General features: G+C 44.5%; 1 long non-coding RNA gene across 1 annotated transcript in view; it reads right to left on the minus strand.

Annotated features, from left to right (window-relative positions):
* The window catches only part of LOC114589375 (uncharacterized), a 54,512-nt gene that overhangs the window by 21,481 nt on the left and 17,581 nt on the right, over nucleotides 1–15,450 (minus strand). Inside the window, exon 3 of the long non-coding RNA XR_003704656.2 lies at nucleotides 437–572. This is a non-coding gene — a long non-coding RNA (uncharacterized LOC114589375). The remainder of the gene's footprint in view (nucleotides 1–436; nucleotides 573–15,450) is intronic.

The following is a 15,450-nucleotide window of genomic DNA, read 5'->3' on the forward strand; positions in this document are numbered from 1 at the left end:
TAAGACTTTCAATGTACTCCAAAGCCTGTACTTGGATAGTATTAGCAGCACCCACAAAGTCACATAGGTTGGTCTTCTCCAGGGTCATCTCAGGCCATGAATAAAAGTATTCCCCCACCCCCTGCCACCACTCCAAAAAAATAAAGCATTTATTTACTGCCATTATTTGCATGCTGCCCAACTAAAGATCTTGCAACAAATAAAACAATTTGGATTAAAAAATAAGATATAAAACTGTAAAATCAAGGCAGGTGTCAACACTGATGGCATTCTCTTACGGACTGCCAGTAATTACTGTATTGCCAACTGGGATGACATTGCTATTTTATTCTTTCTGCTTCTTGTGCCTGGAAAGATTCTTTAGTCTGACAAGCACTAATAAAAAATGAAACAGGGGAATCCCCACATGCATGCTCCCATTTACACTTACACTTACATTTACACTTGCGTAGGAAGCATTGCGGGTGGTGCTGTGGGTTAAACCACAGAGTCTAGGGCTTGCTGATCAGGTCGGCGGTTCGAATTCAGGCAACGGGGTGAGCCCCCGTTGCTCAGTCCCAACTCCTGCCAACCTAGCAATTCGAAAGCACACCAAAAAGCGAAAGTAGATAAATAGGTACCACTCCAGCGGAAAGGTAAACAGTGTTTCCATGCGCTGCTCGGAAACTGTACGCCGGCTCCCTTGGCCAGTATAGCGAGATGAGCGCCGCAACCCCAGAGTCGGTCACGACTGGACCTAACTGTCAGGGGTCCCTTTACCTTACCTTTAGGAAGCATCACCAAAAACAGACAGGGGTGGAATGGGATGGGGCAGGGGCAGACTAGGGGAATCCCCACTTATGTACATCCTGATGATATGTGCAGTGGTCTGGAATGGATCCCTCATGTAAGTGGGGATTCTGCTGTATCTCACAAGGGAGCGACAGAAAGAATGGGTTGGCCAAGGGAGCCGTGGACTCAAAAAAGATGAAAACCACTATGTTAAAGGGATCCTGGAGGTGGTCTCCTGTCTGGAGTACCTAGTTGATGTCTATTACAGGACTCCCTCACAACTGGTTCGACTCATTGGAGAATCAAAGAGTAGGTGGGCTTGTTGAAACAGGTTATGTACTCAGTGCCTAAGCCAAAACCACTTCCTTCTATAATCAATAAAGTTGTGGCCTAATTTGAAACGAAGAACGTTGAAGTAAGTGGTATTTTCAATACATGTTGCAGTGTCTGGGCACGCACGGCGCAGCTCTTTTGCACTCTCAGGCCCTTTGCTCGGAAAGACCGAGTGGCCCAACCCCTCCCACCCCCAAACCCAAGATAATTTCCAGACACGTATTTCCACAATGAAGACAAATGAAGGTGTTTTCGTCTGCTGGCGCACCAGTATTGTTCAGCTCTGCCAGTAACGGGGTGAAAATGAGATGCTGCAGCAGCAGACACCTGCTGATTTACAGGCCAAATGCTGCATTTTGCAAACAGATGGGCACTGGGTGGGTGGGAGAAGGGGAAAAAAACACTTTGCATGTTGAACTTTAGCGTAGGCAGAGAAGGAATGTAAAGAAACAGATCTATTTAGGAGCAGGAATCTCTGATTATGCAGCTATCTATCAGTATTCAAAGCAATAATAATAATAATAATATTCCCACATGTGCCTAAAGTGATCCAGATATTATTTTCAGAAAGGCCATTCACTGCTACAGCTGTATGAACAATTTGAATTAAGGCTTAATTATTCTTATTACTTAAACCAATCTCAGTGCATTATTTATCTTCAGATTTTGCACTATATTTTTGTTTGTTTTCATGTGCATCATGATCTAGTGCAAATTGTTTGCAGTTTGTTTCGTCTGTTGTATTCTTTTATGATTTCGTATGTTACTTTATTATGAATGTTCCAATTTTGGCATTTTATACCTCCTGCTTTGGAAATGTGATTTCACTGCACTTGTTGTTGAGATTTAATTAAAAATATTTTTAAAAGAAAGGCCCTTCACTACATGTCTGATTTGGTAATTGCCCTTGGAACCTAAAGTAAAATGTACACAAGCTCATAAGCATTGCTTTTAAACAATGAGAGGAATCAATACTTTAGAAGCTGGGGGTGGGGGAGCTGGGAGGGAGTGCTTGGTTCTTTGTCCTATTGCAATGTATCAACCAGTTTGCAAAACCAAGCTCCCTGGAGGCCTCAGTCTTAGCTCTCAACACCCACCACTGCTGCAGAAGGAGGAAAAGCTGTGGATCAGACCAACTCCATGCAAGGAGGCAGGGGGTGAGAGGGAGAGTTTAAATTCCCTTTAATTCATTCATTCATTCATTCATTCATTCATTCATTCATTCATTCATTCATTAAATTACCCAATATTATAAAATAGGGTGTGCTTCACTTATTCATACATTTTCCTCTACTGAAGTTTCAAGTAAATCTTCAGGCCCACCCTCACCACAGCAAAGGAGGTTTAATACCACACACATGGGACTTTGGGATCAACTGGTATTCCCCAGTCATTTCACAACAAAACAGAGAGTTACCTCCATTGAGCACATTGGATTTACTTACGTCTAAACAAGTCTGAGTTTTCACAGGAAGCAATTAAATCTTCAGTCCTGGATCGTGGTTGCTTGAGATTAGGCAGCCCTGTTAAATTACACTGGTCAACAACAAATTTGTTGTCTGCGTTTTTTCCGTTGATTTAGGATGAATCTGATGCGCTGAATCCAAAAATCACATTGGTTTTGCTCAATCAGGTCAAGTTTTTGAGCTATGGCCACGTCGTTTTTTTACATTTTTGTTCACATGTACGCTTGTGTGGAGCATTTTAGAAGAAGTTGGTGGGGGTAAAATGCCATGTCGAATAATTGTTTTGATTGGAAATGATTATTTTAATGACAAGAAGTATTCAGGTCCAATATTTATTTATTTTTTTAAAATAATATTTATTAATTTTTCAACAGTTTAAACACAACACTACAGAAAACCCAAAAAAACAATACAACAATACAATGCAATACAAAAAACACTACAAAACACTAACACAAACAACTAACAAAACAAAACAAAAACCATTTAAAACACAATCCAATTTCAATATCTTATCTTTCATTCACTTATTTCCACGACCTCCTCACACCTCCCTTTTTGTATTCCACTTCTATTAATTGTTTCAGCAATTCCTTTCCATCTTCCTCTGTTTTCTATCCTATAATTATCTTAACACATTCTAACCTTATTTTTCCCTTTAATACTCTATTAATCTATCTATACTTAATTCCTTATAACATTTCTACTAAAGCCAGATAACTTCATTCCAACATTTTTCTAACATTCATTAATTTTACAGTATTTCTGTAAATAGTCTTTAAACTTTTTCCAGTCTTCTTCCACCGATTCTTCTCCCTGGTCTCGGATTCTGCCAGTCATTTCCGCCAGTTCCATATAATCCATCAAATTCATCTGCCATTCTTCCTGGGTGGGTAAATCTTGTGTCTTCCAATACTTCGCGATGAGTATTCTTGCTGCTGTTGTTGCATACATAAAGAAGTATTCAGGTCCGATAGTTCTGGGTGATTATGTCGAAAAGGGATCAGTTTGAAGTCATAAAACCTCGAAATCTTCCATAAATTGGTGCGGCAAAGCATAAAGTTGGGGGATCAAAACTAAGTTAATCCTGATCTTCAATCAGCACGTCGTCCTGTAGCTCATTGTGATGAGATTCCAGTGCCTATCTTCGGAGAACTTCCTGACATTAGTGACGAAGATGCCTCCAGTGTTGAAGGACATGAAGAAGAAGAAGTGGTTCTTGAAGATGATGCTCCACATCCATTTGTTGAATGATCTAGTTCGCGACCTCAGCTTGTCAAAGGACTCTGCCAAACTGTTGGCATCCAGATTGAAGGGGGGGGAAACCTCCTCTCTGACAGTGCTCGCATCAGCTTGTTCCGCAACAGGCATCAAGAGTACCTCCGTTTTTTCTCGGAAGAGAAGGACTTGGTGTACTGTGCAGATATTGCACAGCTTCTGCTCAAGCTTGGAGTGCCACAGTATGAACCCAAAGATTGGAGACTGTTCATTGACAGCAGCAAGCGATCACTGAAATGTGTTCTGCTACACAATGGTAACCAGTTTGCCTGGCTCACTCGAGTACACTGAAGGAGAATTATGAAGCGGTGAAGTATGTGCTGGAGAAAATTGGTTATGATCAGCATAAGTGGTTTATTTGTGTTGACCTGAAGATGGTGAACTTTTTGTTGGGACAACAGTCTGGCTTCACCAAGTACCCATGTTTTCTGTGCATGTGGGATAGTAGGGACCGTGCTCAGCATTACATGAAGAAGGACTGGCCTGTGCGGGAGGAATTGGTGCCTTGCAAAAAAAGGAATGTCATCAATGACCCTCTGGTGGACAGAGACAGAATACTCTTCCCACCGCTGCACATCAAGCTCGGCTTAATCAAGCAGTTCACCAAGGCTCTGGACAAGGATGGTGACTGCTTCACTTACTTGTGCCAGGCTTTTCCAGGATTGACCATGGAGAAGTTGAAAGCTGGCATCTTTGACGGTTCTCAGATCCGTCAGCTCATCAGAGATCCAGAGTTCGGAAACTCAATGAACGAAGTGGAACTGGAAGCGTGGAAGGCATTTGTTCTGGTAGTGAAGAACTTTCTTGGCAACAATAAGGCCAGAAACTACGCAGAACTTGTCAACAACATGCTGGCTGCTTTCAGAAACCTGGGCTGCAACATGAGCGTCAAGATGTACTACCTATTTTCACATATGGACCGGTTTCCTGAGAACCTGGGTTCAATGAGTGACGAGCAGGGGGAGAGATTCCATCAGGACATGAAAGAGATGGAGACCAGGTATCAGGCTTGCTGGGATGCAGTCATGATGGCTGACTACTGTTGGACTCTGAAGAGAGACCTCCCTGCCGCTGAGCATTCCAGGAGTTCCAAGAAACTGAAGTTCAAGCCCTGAAGTTTGAAAAATGGTGAAGCAACATACAATTTACGTGTACTTACCTTTATCAATGCCCACCATTCAGTTTACAGTAAACCTGACCTGATGGAGAGAAACGGGTGCCATTTCCTGATTCAGCAGTGCAAAAATACCCTAAATCAGTTGTAGAAATCTAGACAACATTCAAAAAGTAAAAAATTGTTGCCCAGTGTTAGCAATGCTGATGTTGGCTTCTGGTTCCCAGTTCTGTATTTGCATGGCTGGTCAAAACCCCGCTCAGTCAGCAAACTTTCTCTTTTAAAGAACTAAAGTTTATACGTCCCTGAAATAAGCTTTAATTTCTCCCCTAATAATGCTTTTGACAACGATAACCTTTTCTGACTGGAAAACATTTCACCAGAAATTTCCTGATTAGCCTTAGTAGGTATATATTCAAGTTAGGTCTTGGCATGTTTAAAGCACTACTATTATATCTTATATTTTGTAATGGTTTCAGCTAGACAACATAAATAAGCAATAACTATTGCATCACTTTGAACCATCAATACTTCCCCCAACGCATCCTGGAAGCTGTAGTTTATTAAGGGTGCTGAGAACTGGAGGGAGGCCCCTATTCCCATCCCAGAGCTACATTTCCCAGAGTGGTTTTAAGAACCAACCCCTCTTAACAGGGAAGTAGGGGGATTGTACTTCTGGGAGGAGAATGGGGTATCCTAACAACCTTTAGCATCCTTAGCAAACTACAATTCTCAGGGTTCTTTGGAGGGAAGCCATGTCTGTTTAAGAGTGGTCTAAGAGTGCTTTCAGTGGTGCAGATGGGATCCAGGTGAACAGGCAAATAAATCCAAGCACGCTGGCACAGCAACCCTCAGGCAGATCATGCTTTCCAGCCAATGCAGAACTGCTTAGCCTGGCTGTGTGCCGAAAACGGCAAAGTGTGCCACTACTGGGTTTATACTCCTGGCTCCGAGGCTTATAGCAGCAACTCTGCTACTCATCCTTCCTCCCTGCTGCCTGGCCACCATGACCGTTTTCCTGTGTCCTGTGTCGAAAGAGTCTCCCAACAAGAGCAGCTGCGCATGTCAACTGTGCCCACCCATCACCATCCCACACAAGGGCAGGAAGAATTGTGCAATCCCAGAGACCCTCCAGCGGGCAGACTCCAAAGGAAGGTGGTGCTTAGGGAGCTGTGCTCCTTAGCACTAATCAATGCATATTTTAAAAAAGAAAAAGAAACATGGTTGGGGCCATGGGAAGCCTTGACAATCTATCAAGTGGCTGCAACTTCAGGGAGATGTTTTTGTGTGCCTTTAACTAGAAATAGAAGAGGGATCCATTCGTTTAAGAACATAAGAAGTTCCTGCTGGATCAGGCCAATGGTCAATCAAGTCCACCATCCTCTTCTCACAGTGGCCCACCAGATGCCTATGGGAAATCCACAAGCAGGATTGGGCACAAGAGCCCTCTCCAATCCTGCAGTTTCCAGAAAGTGGTACTCAGAAGCATTACTGCCTCTGACCACAGAGGCAGAGCATAGCCATTTGGGCTAGTAGCCATTGGGAGTCTCCTCCTCCTCCATGAATCTATCTAATCCCCCTTTAAAGCCAACAAAGTTGGCAGCCATCACTGTCTCCTGTGGGAGGGAGTTCCACAGTTTAACTATGTGTTACGTGAGGAAGGGCTTTAGCCGTCTGGAATTTTCTAACATTCAGCTTCATTGAAAGTCCACAAGTTCCAGGTTATACCATGTTTGATTTTATAATTTTATAAGCTCGTTAATCATCATCATCAAATTGGATGGGTTTGAAGGGAGTTTAGACAAATTTATGATGGGGAATAAGGCTATCAGTGGTCACTAGCCATGACAGTTATGTTCTTCCTCCACTGTCAGAGGCAGTATGCATCTGAATACCACTTGCTGGGAATAACAAATGGGGAGAGTTCCTGTTGCGCTCAGGTCCTGATTGTAGGTTTCCCATTTGTAGGTTTGGCCACTGTGAGAACAGGATGCTACACTAGATGGGCCCCTTTTGGCCTCATCCAGGAGGGCTCTCCTTATGCTCTTAATGCCTGGAAGGCACAATGTTGGTTAACTCTTTCCTAGGGAATTAGTAGCACCTCTGACATTAAGGTAAAGGTAAAGACAACCCTGACCATTAGGTCCAGTCGTGACCGACTCTGAGGTTGCGGCGCTCATCTCGCTCAATAAGCCGAGGGAGCCGGCGTTTGTCCTCAGACAGCTTCCGGGTCATGTGGCCAGCATGACTAAGCCGCTTCTGGCGAACCAGAGCAGCACACGGAAACGCCGTTTACCTTCCCGCCGGAGCGGTCCCTATTTATCTACTTGCACATGACGTGCTTTCGAACTGCTAGGTTGGCAGGAGCAGGGACCAAGCAACGGGACCTCACCCCATTACGGGGACCTCTGACATTAAGAGACCTTAAAGGCTGTCTTAACTGCCTGGACACCCACCCCATACTGGCCTGCCTTCTGGCAGAGTTTGGTACAAAAGAGCCTGGTTTCAAATCACCACTCACTGAGAGGCCTCCAGGAGTCAGCAATGCTGTACTCTCCCTATATTGTTGAGCTCAAAGACCAGGAGACACAGTCGGCAGCCCAGGCTGAGATCTCCCCTGTTTTTCTCCCAATTTTGTTGTGAGAGCCGAAAAAGATTCTAGCCTCCCAACACTCATAGATTTTGGATCAGAGCCAGTGAGATATTCCCCCACCCACCGCCCGCCTTCAGTGTCTAGTGTTGGTTATTCTGTCTCAGATTCAGATCACTGTATTCTCTCTCTCTCTCTCTCTCTCTCTCTCTCTCTCTCTCTCTCTCTCTAGCTTCTTCTTGTTAATATCACCACAAATCAATTTGAAATCACGGCCTGCTGTCTGCCTAATATTTCTAAATAATTTATGATCAAGGACCTAATTCTCTTGAGATGCCACCAGCGTTAAAGGCAATTCTGCATTCAGATCATGTTCCTAGTTGGAAGGAGTCAACTCCACGCAAGCTCTTTTGATTTGTTCTTGCCGGTATGGGATTTGTGAATTTTTTTTTAGAGTGGAGCATTCTCCCTCCTTTAAAAAATTGAGTTATTTCCCTCTCTCCCTCCAACTGAAGAATAAGTTGTTATCACTGCAGCTCCTGCTGTAGACAGCCTGTTCCATATTGATGCTCTGGGATGTAGCAATATGCTAATGTCGTACAGAAATTAAAGTGTTTACTGTGCATTTTTTGTTCAAGCTCCATTCATCACCCGCTTTAAATTTCCATCTCATGCCAGTTACTCTGGTGGAACAGCATTGGCATAAACTGTGAAAACAATGCTGAGAGAGAGAGAGAGAGAGAGAGAGAGAGAGAGAGCGCAGACATTGTGCAGTGCTATAAATAGTGCTTACCACTAGCTTATAATATTACAATGATGGGAAATTTTTAGGCTTGCCCAACACTGCAATAATCTTCGTGCTGACTTTTCCCCTAAACCCCTCAGCTGAAGGAGCTTATCTCAGGCACTGCAAATTGTACCTGATTCTAACTGGAAGGGGTGCAAGGTGGTTGTTGCCATCTATGTGTCTCGGAAGACCATGAAGGAGTGTGCTTTTGGGGCGTGAGGTCAAACTGCTGGAAGGTTGCAGCACCTGCTGTGGCTGCAGAGACTGATATGGGAGAGACATGTTTTGTTGCCACTGGGGCAGTTGAAGGCATCCAGTTGTGCTGCTGCAGATGCACCGAGGCGTTTCTTCTCTCTGCACTCTTCCCAACGGTCATTCCTCCTCTTGTCACTGCTACTGATGCATGACCTGATGGACTGCCTCCAGCATTCCCACATGGCAGCGTTGATGTTGCCAGCCCTCATGTCACGTTTGCAGACATCTTTGTAACACAGAGTTGAATTAGTCCAATCTGCTTTTAAATTCGGTAGAAGGCTATTGACAGCTATTAGCCATGATGGCTATGCTCTGCCTCCATGGTTGGAGACAGTAATATGAATGCCAGCTGCTGGAAACCACTGGAGGGGAGAGCGGCTACTGTTGCACTTGGGTCCTGCTCATGGGCTTCCCATTGGGGCATCTGGCTGGCCACTGTAAGGACAGGATGCTGGACTAGATGAGCCCCCTTTGGCCTGATCTAGGAGGGCTCTCCATATGGGCATCTACTATGATAGGAGAACCTGCAGGGACAGCCTAGCTCTGAATGCCAGCTGATGGGAAACAAGAGCTGGTCAGATACTGTTGCACTCAGGTCCTCCTTGTGGGCTTCCCATTGGGGCATCTGGCTGGACACTGCGAGAACAAGAGGCTGGACTAGATGGGCTGGCTCCCCCTGATCTGATCTAGCATGGCTATGTTTTTCTTCTTAAGAGCACAAGGAATGAAAAATACAATTGAATAGAAATTAAAATTCAGCATATCAAAAAAAGAAGAGGTACAAATTGGGTTGTGGCATTCACAATCCCTGAGGGAAATGATCATTATTAGTATTGGTGGGCGATAAGATTTGTGTTGTTTGTAAGTCTCCGGCTCATGTCTTCAAAGAGGCTCTCTTGAGATATCCTGGCTTGAAGCTGAAGAGTCACTAAGAATTCCAAATAGGGGCGTATTTTACTGGAGGCATTTGAACATTTGGGGCATCATAGAATCACAGAATTGTATGTAGAGTTGGAAAGGACACAAAGGGTCATCTATTCCACCCCCCTGCAATGCAGGAATCACAGCTAAAGAATCCCTGACAGATGGTTATCCAAGCTTTGTTGGAAAACCTCCAAGGAAGAAGAGTCCTCCACCTTCTGAGGGAGTCCGCTCTACTATCAAACAGCTCTTCCCATCATATTCTTCTATTGATATACAAGTGGTCATTTCTAGCTTTACACACACAAATTTAGTACACACAAATTTTATGACAAAAAGCCTCTGACCCCTTTCTCTGACTCCCCCACCCCTGAGATTTGTAAGTAGCTCCCATACACCCTTGCTCAGTCTTAATACAGCTACCAATTCTGGAGCAGGAGAATTAAGGAGTCAAGAGCCCATTGGGTAGTTAATTCCTGCTCACTTCTGAAGTTATAAAAAGTGATTAATGGGTTGGAGCAGCTACTTTTCAAAGAGAGGTTAAATGTCTGGGGGTTTTTAGTTGAGAAAGGAGCATTACCAGGGCAGGAATGTGAAGGAAGTTTATGAAATTATGAACACCACAGACTCAGTCTGGAGGGAAAGGATTTTCATTCTCATATAATATTAGAAAGCCCAACTGAGAGGCTTGCCGGTTGGTTCACGACAAGCTAAAAGAACGTATTCCTTCAAGCAACAAGCTGTTTATTCATTTATTCATTTCATATACTGTAATTTATACACTACTTGATTGTTCAAAAAACTTGAAGCAGTTTACAAAAATAATAAAGCAACAAAATTATAATACACTCAGAAAATCAAAACCAGCAATAAACTAATAACACAAGCATTCCAGATATCTGGGCAAAACAATATGTTTTTTCCACTCACCAAAGGGAGTACAGAGGAGCCTGCTTGATGTCACGAAGCAGGGAGTTCCAAATTGTAGATGCCACCACACTAAAAGATTGATTTCTGACAAATGCAGAACAGGTTTTATGTGGAACCTGTAGAAGTGCCAGTTGCTCCAAATGAAGTGGTTGAGTGGATGTAGACTCCCTTGCCTGAAACCCTGGAGAATCACCACTGCCAGTCAATGTAGATGATGCAGAGTTAGATTGAGCAGTGGTCTGACTTGGTATAATGCACCTTTCTATATCTCTGTTTAATTCAGTCCTTCATTCAGAACCATGAGGACTAGAATCTTACTTAATTTTTTTCAGGGAAGGGCTGCAGCTCAGTAGTATAGATCACCTGCTTTGCAGACAGAAGGTCCCAGGTTCAATCCCCAAAGGCATTTCCAGGTAGGCTTGGAAATGAAACCCTGCCTGAAACCCTGGAGGGCTACTGCCAGCTAGTGTCAACAGCACTGACATAGTTGGACCAATTGGCCTTGCTCCGGGCAAGGCAGCTTTCTGTGAGTTGTGCCCCAAAAGCACCTTGGGCATGTCCTCATTTGCTCCTCTGGGGAGGAGGCAATGCTGGAGTAGATCAGCCCTCTTAGGCCTGATCCAGCAGGCCCTTCTAATGTTCTCACACACCACATCAGGATATACACAGCACCGGCTCACAAGCCCCTGCATATCCTAGCAACCGTCTGAACCTCTTGATCTTGAGAAAACTGGAAGACACTGCTGGATTGCAACACACATTTTAGCGTATTTGAGATGCATGCATTGCCGCTGTCAACCTCTCCACTTGCCAAAATGAAGAGGAATGGGCTCAAAATAGCAGACCTGGGTCTCCTTGAAGTGCCGGGAGGTGCATTCTCTGTTTGCAAATGCAAAGTAAAGCAATTGCCTGCCTGTCTGCGGATGGCACGGACGTCATGAGATCTGAGCGTACAAGATGATGAAGCAGAAGACAAATGGGGCAGGTGTTTGATTTTTGATTTTTTTGCAGCTGTGACTTCAGTTCTATCCTAAACAATGTGCAAGTCGTACCCTCTATTACAACCCTGTAGTCTGGGGTGGGGGTGTTGCACTGATCAATGAGAGTGACACATATGGATTAGAGAGCTGTTTCTATCACACAAATCCATCTCTGACCCTTTTTTGAGAGGCAGAGACTTGCATCTGTAAGCAGCATCAGACCAGTTGGTGGGGCAGCACCCCATTTGGATCAGCCTCCGCTGGTAGGGCAAAAGCCAGAGAGCCTATCAGTAGGTGGCACCAGAGCCAATGACAGGCAGAGGCAACTAATAATTGTTTTACCCAGTCCTCTTCCTTGCTGAATTCCGCAAAGAACATAAGGGGAACCCTGCTGGATCAGGCCAATGGCCAATCTAGTCCAGCATTTTGTTCTCACAGTGGTCAACCAAATGCCTGTGGAAAACACACAAGCGGGACCTGAGTACAGAAGCACTCTCGCCTTTTGAAGGCTTCTAGCAACTGGTGTTCAGAAGCATTGTTGCCTCTGTGGAGGCAGAACACAGCCATCATGGCTAGTAGCCAGTGATAGTCCTCCATGAATTTGTTCAAATTAATGGCCATCACTGCCTCCTGCAGAAGTGAGTTCCACAGTTTAACTATGTGCTATATGAAGAGGTACATCTTTTCATCTGCCCTGAGTATTCCAATGTTCGGCTTCATTGGATGACCACGAGTTCGAGAGAGGGAGAAACCCTTTTCTCTTTCCACTTTCTCCATGCCACACATAATTTTATAAACATCTGTCATGTCACCTCTTACTTGCCTTTTCTCTCAACTGAAAAGTCACAAATGCGGCAAACTTTCCTCATAGGGAAGTCGCTCCATTCTCCACCACCACCTTGATCATTTTGGTGGCCCTTTTCTGAAACGTTTACAGATCTACAGTCCCCTAATTGAGGTGAGGCACCCAGAACTGCACACAGTAATACAAATGTGGTTGCCCCATAGATTTGTGTAATGGTATTTGTATTTTCGATTCCTTCCCTAATGATCCCTAGCATGGAGTTTGCATTTTTCATGGCTGCTGCACACTGAGTTGACAGGCAGCATCGCCACCCCCTGGACCAGTTGTTGTAAGTAAGAAGGATGGCAGGTAGTGCTGGCTGGGGTTGCTGGGGCAGTGCTTCTTTGTGCCCTAATGGTGGCCTGCACCACAAGAAGGACAAGAGATAAGGGTGGAAGGAAGAAAGCAGGGGGCGGGGACCGGGGGGCGGGGAATTGACAGATGGGGTGCAGAGAAAAGTAGGTGGGAGGGGAAAGCGGAGAAAGGAAGAAAGGGGGAAGATTCAGGAACGAGGAAAGTGGGTCACTTCCCAGGAGCATTTGAGACTTCCCTCCATGGTGAGCCGCAGCAGCAGCAGCACAGGAGGGAGCCGGGAGCAACAGCTGAGTTGCCACCTTGCCTTTCAATTAATTAAAGCTTAAGAAGAGGAAAAAGAAAGACCCACACAAACACATCGGCCCACTGGCCACCTGTCTTCCTAGTTAGGGATGGGGGAGGAATCCTGTTCGGTTTGCCTTTTAACGCCAACCTCCCTCATTTGCACTTCCCACAGAGAATGCACGAAAGGCAGCCAACCCTTTGAAATCTCTGAATTTTGCAATGCAGCTCTCCAGCCAAATGATGTGTTACCCAAATGCACTGTGTTAGGGAAGCCTTGGGGGGACCTTGCGCATGGCAGAGCCCCATGTGGCCCTCCAAAACTCTCAGACTGGCCCTTGTGTCTCACCCTTTTGCTCCAGCCTGCTTCCCTCACTAGCCCTGCTCTGCACCCTCCAAAGGAACTGCTTGATAGTGGGACTGGCTACTTTGGAAGGTGATGGACTCTCCTCCATTAGAGGTCTTTCAACAGACATTGGATGGCTGTCTGTCTGGCATTCTTTTGTTGTGATTCCTGCATTGCAGGACATTAGACTAGATTGCCCTTGAGTCCCTATAACTCTTCAATTCTATGATCTGTCATGTGTTGTTTCTTGCAGCAGCCATTGGACTCAGTCATTATCCTCCAGAAGGATTTTTTAGTCCAAAGGCAGAGGAGTAATTTAAAATTTGGCCTTCAGGTTGCCCTATAAGCCAGGCTCCCACTGTCCCCAGATGGGCACTCGCCGCTTTGCCTGCCACGTCTCAGCAGGCCGCCCCACTGATCAAGTCCTTTTGCATCTGTGATTAAAACTGCTTTAAATGAGCAAGACAGAGACGCGTGAAGAAACTAATGCCTCATTGCGAGAGGGTGACAGCGTTGATTTACATTATTCCCCTTGAATGCTTTTAATCAGGCCTCGTGAGCAGGCGCCAGTGCAAAGGGAGCTGGTTAGCCACCTTAACTTAGTCATGGGTTTCTCAAAATAAATACAAAAGTTTGAATCCTTACTTAGCCCTGAAGCTCACCAAATGACCTTGGACCTCTCAGCCTAACCAACCTCACAGGATGGTTGTGGCTGTGAAATGAGGAGGGAAGGGGAAACATCCTTGGGCTCCATGGAGAAAAAGCTGGGATATAAATGCAACAAACGAACAAATGGACGAACAAGAAATGTATTGCAAAACATAATGTATTGCAAATCTGCCCCAAGCAAACCACAGATCATGCAGCCGGATCCTGGCTTTCAGGGCTGGTCCCATTGTACATGACGACCCAAAGTAACCTTTGATGAGGAAGGAAGGAAGGAAGGAAGGAAGGAAGGAAGGAAGGAAGGGAAGGGGGAAGGGATCTGAAAATCTCTTCAAACCAGAGGATGGCTTTAATGTTCTTTGTGTGGGGAAACAAGCAAATGCACGAAGCATGCCTCCATGCCCCCCTGGAGACCAGTGCAAAATAAAGCAGCTTATGCCAGAAATGGGGGCAAGCAGCTGGAGGGTTCCTGCATGAAATATTGAGAGCCTGAGACTCACTGGAGGAGGCTGCGCGACTGAGCACCTCATAAATAAAGCATCCAACTAACCCGTTTGCAGGCAGTGACGTCTGCCAGGGAAGGGTTTGGGGACTCAGCACAAGATCTATTTGTGTGCGCAAATGTGCAGGATCTATGTTTATACATATACACACATGTCGCTCCCTAATAGTGTTTGCTAAAAACGTAACAATCCATTTATTGCAGCCTCTAAAAAGCTCTCTGTCAACCTGCTAAGGTGTCTCAAGGTCGCTTTTTACTGGTGGGAATATAAACTGCTGCAATATTTTTGAAGTATGATTTTGACAGATTTTTTTTAAACTATTGTTTGTTGTCCATGCTTAATTTTGATGCATGATTGTGACAGCTCAAATAGTAATTGCAGTTCGATGGAAAACAGCCCAAAATCTGACACTGTGTCGACACTTGGTGCCACCAACTCTGGAATGTTACTATACTGGAGAAAATTACACATAATTTGAGATTTCGACAAGGACTAAAACCAGGCACTGTTTATATGATTTGGCATTATTTTATCACATATACAGCAGAACTATCATTTTCAAGCTAAGCCTCATCACAAGCCTGGCAAATCTACAGTTCTAGAATTCTATTATTCTAAGACTTGATAATCAGATCATGCTGGTAGTCTTTACTTGGACTTTGTTATTTTAACCCATGTACTGAATCTATTTTAGTACCTATTTTATGGTTTTGTTTTTCATTTTTCAATTATTATCTGTTATAACTGTTCTCACTGTTTTATATACATTATTTTAAAAACTTTGAAAAATTACACCCCTACCCCCACCAAAAAGATTGTTCTGCATGTTAAAATAATTGAAGATTGTGTGAAAGGGGTGGCTTCCAGGATACCTGGGGAAGGGAGTGGTTCAGATCATGTCATGGATGACAGTAATCAAGGAAGAAACCCAAAGTCTCTCTGGAATTCGGGGGGTGGGGAGCCTTTTAAGGGAACACCTGCATGCTAATTTTGCATGTAGCACTGAGCCAAAAATCCGTCCTCCAAACTGCTCAAAGGTTTTCTCCACCTACCCCTATTTACATATTTA

The sequence above is a fragment of the Podarcis muralis genome, chromosome Z (genome assembly GCF_964188315.1).
Source record: "Podarcis muralis chromosome Z, rPodMur119.hap1.1, whole genome shotgun sequence".
In the NCBI taxonomy this organism is placed as follows: domain Eukaryota; kingdom Metazoa; phylum Chordata; class Lepidosauria; order Squamata; family Lacertidae; genus Podarcis; species Podarcis muralis.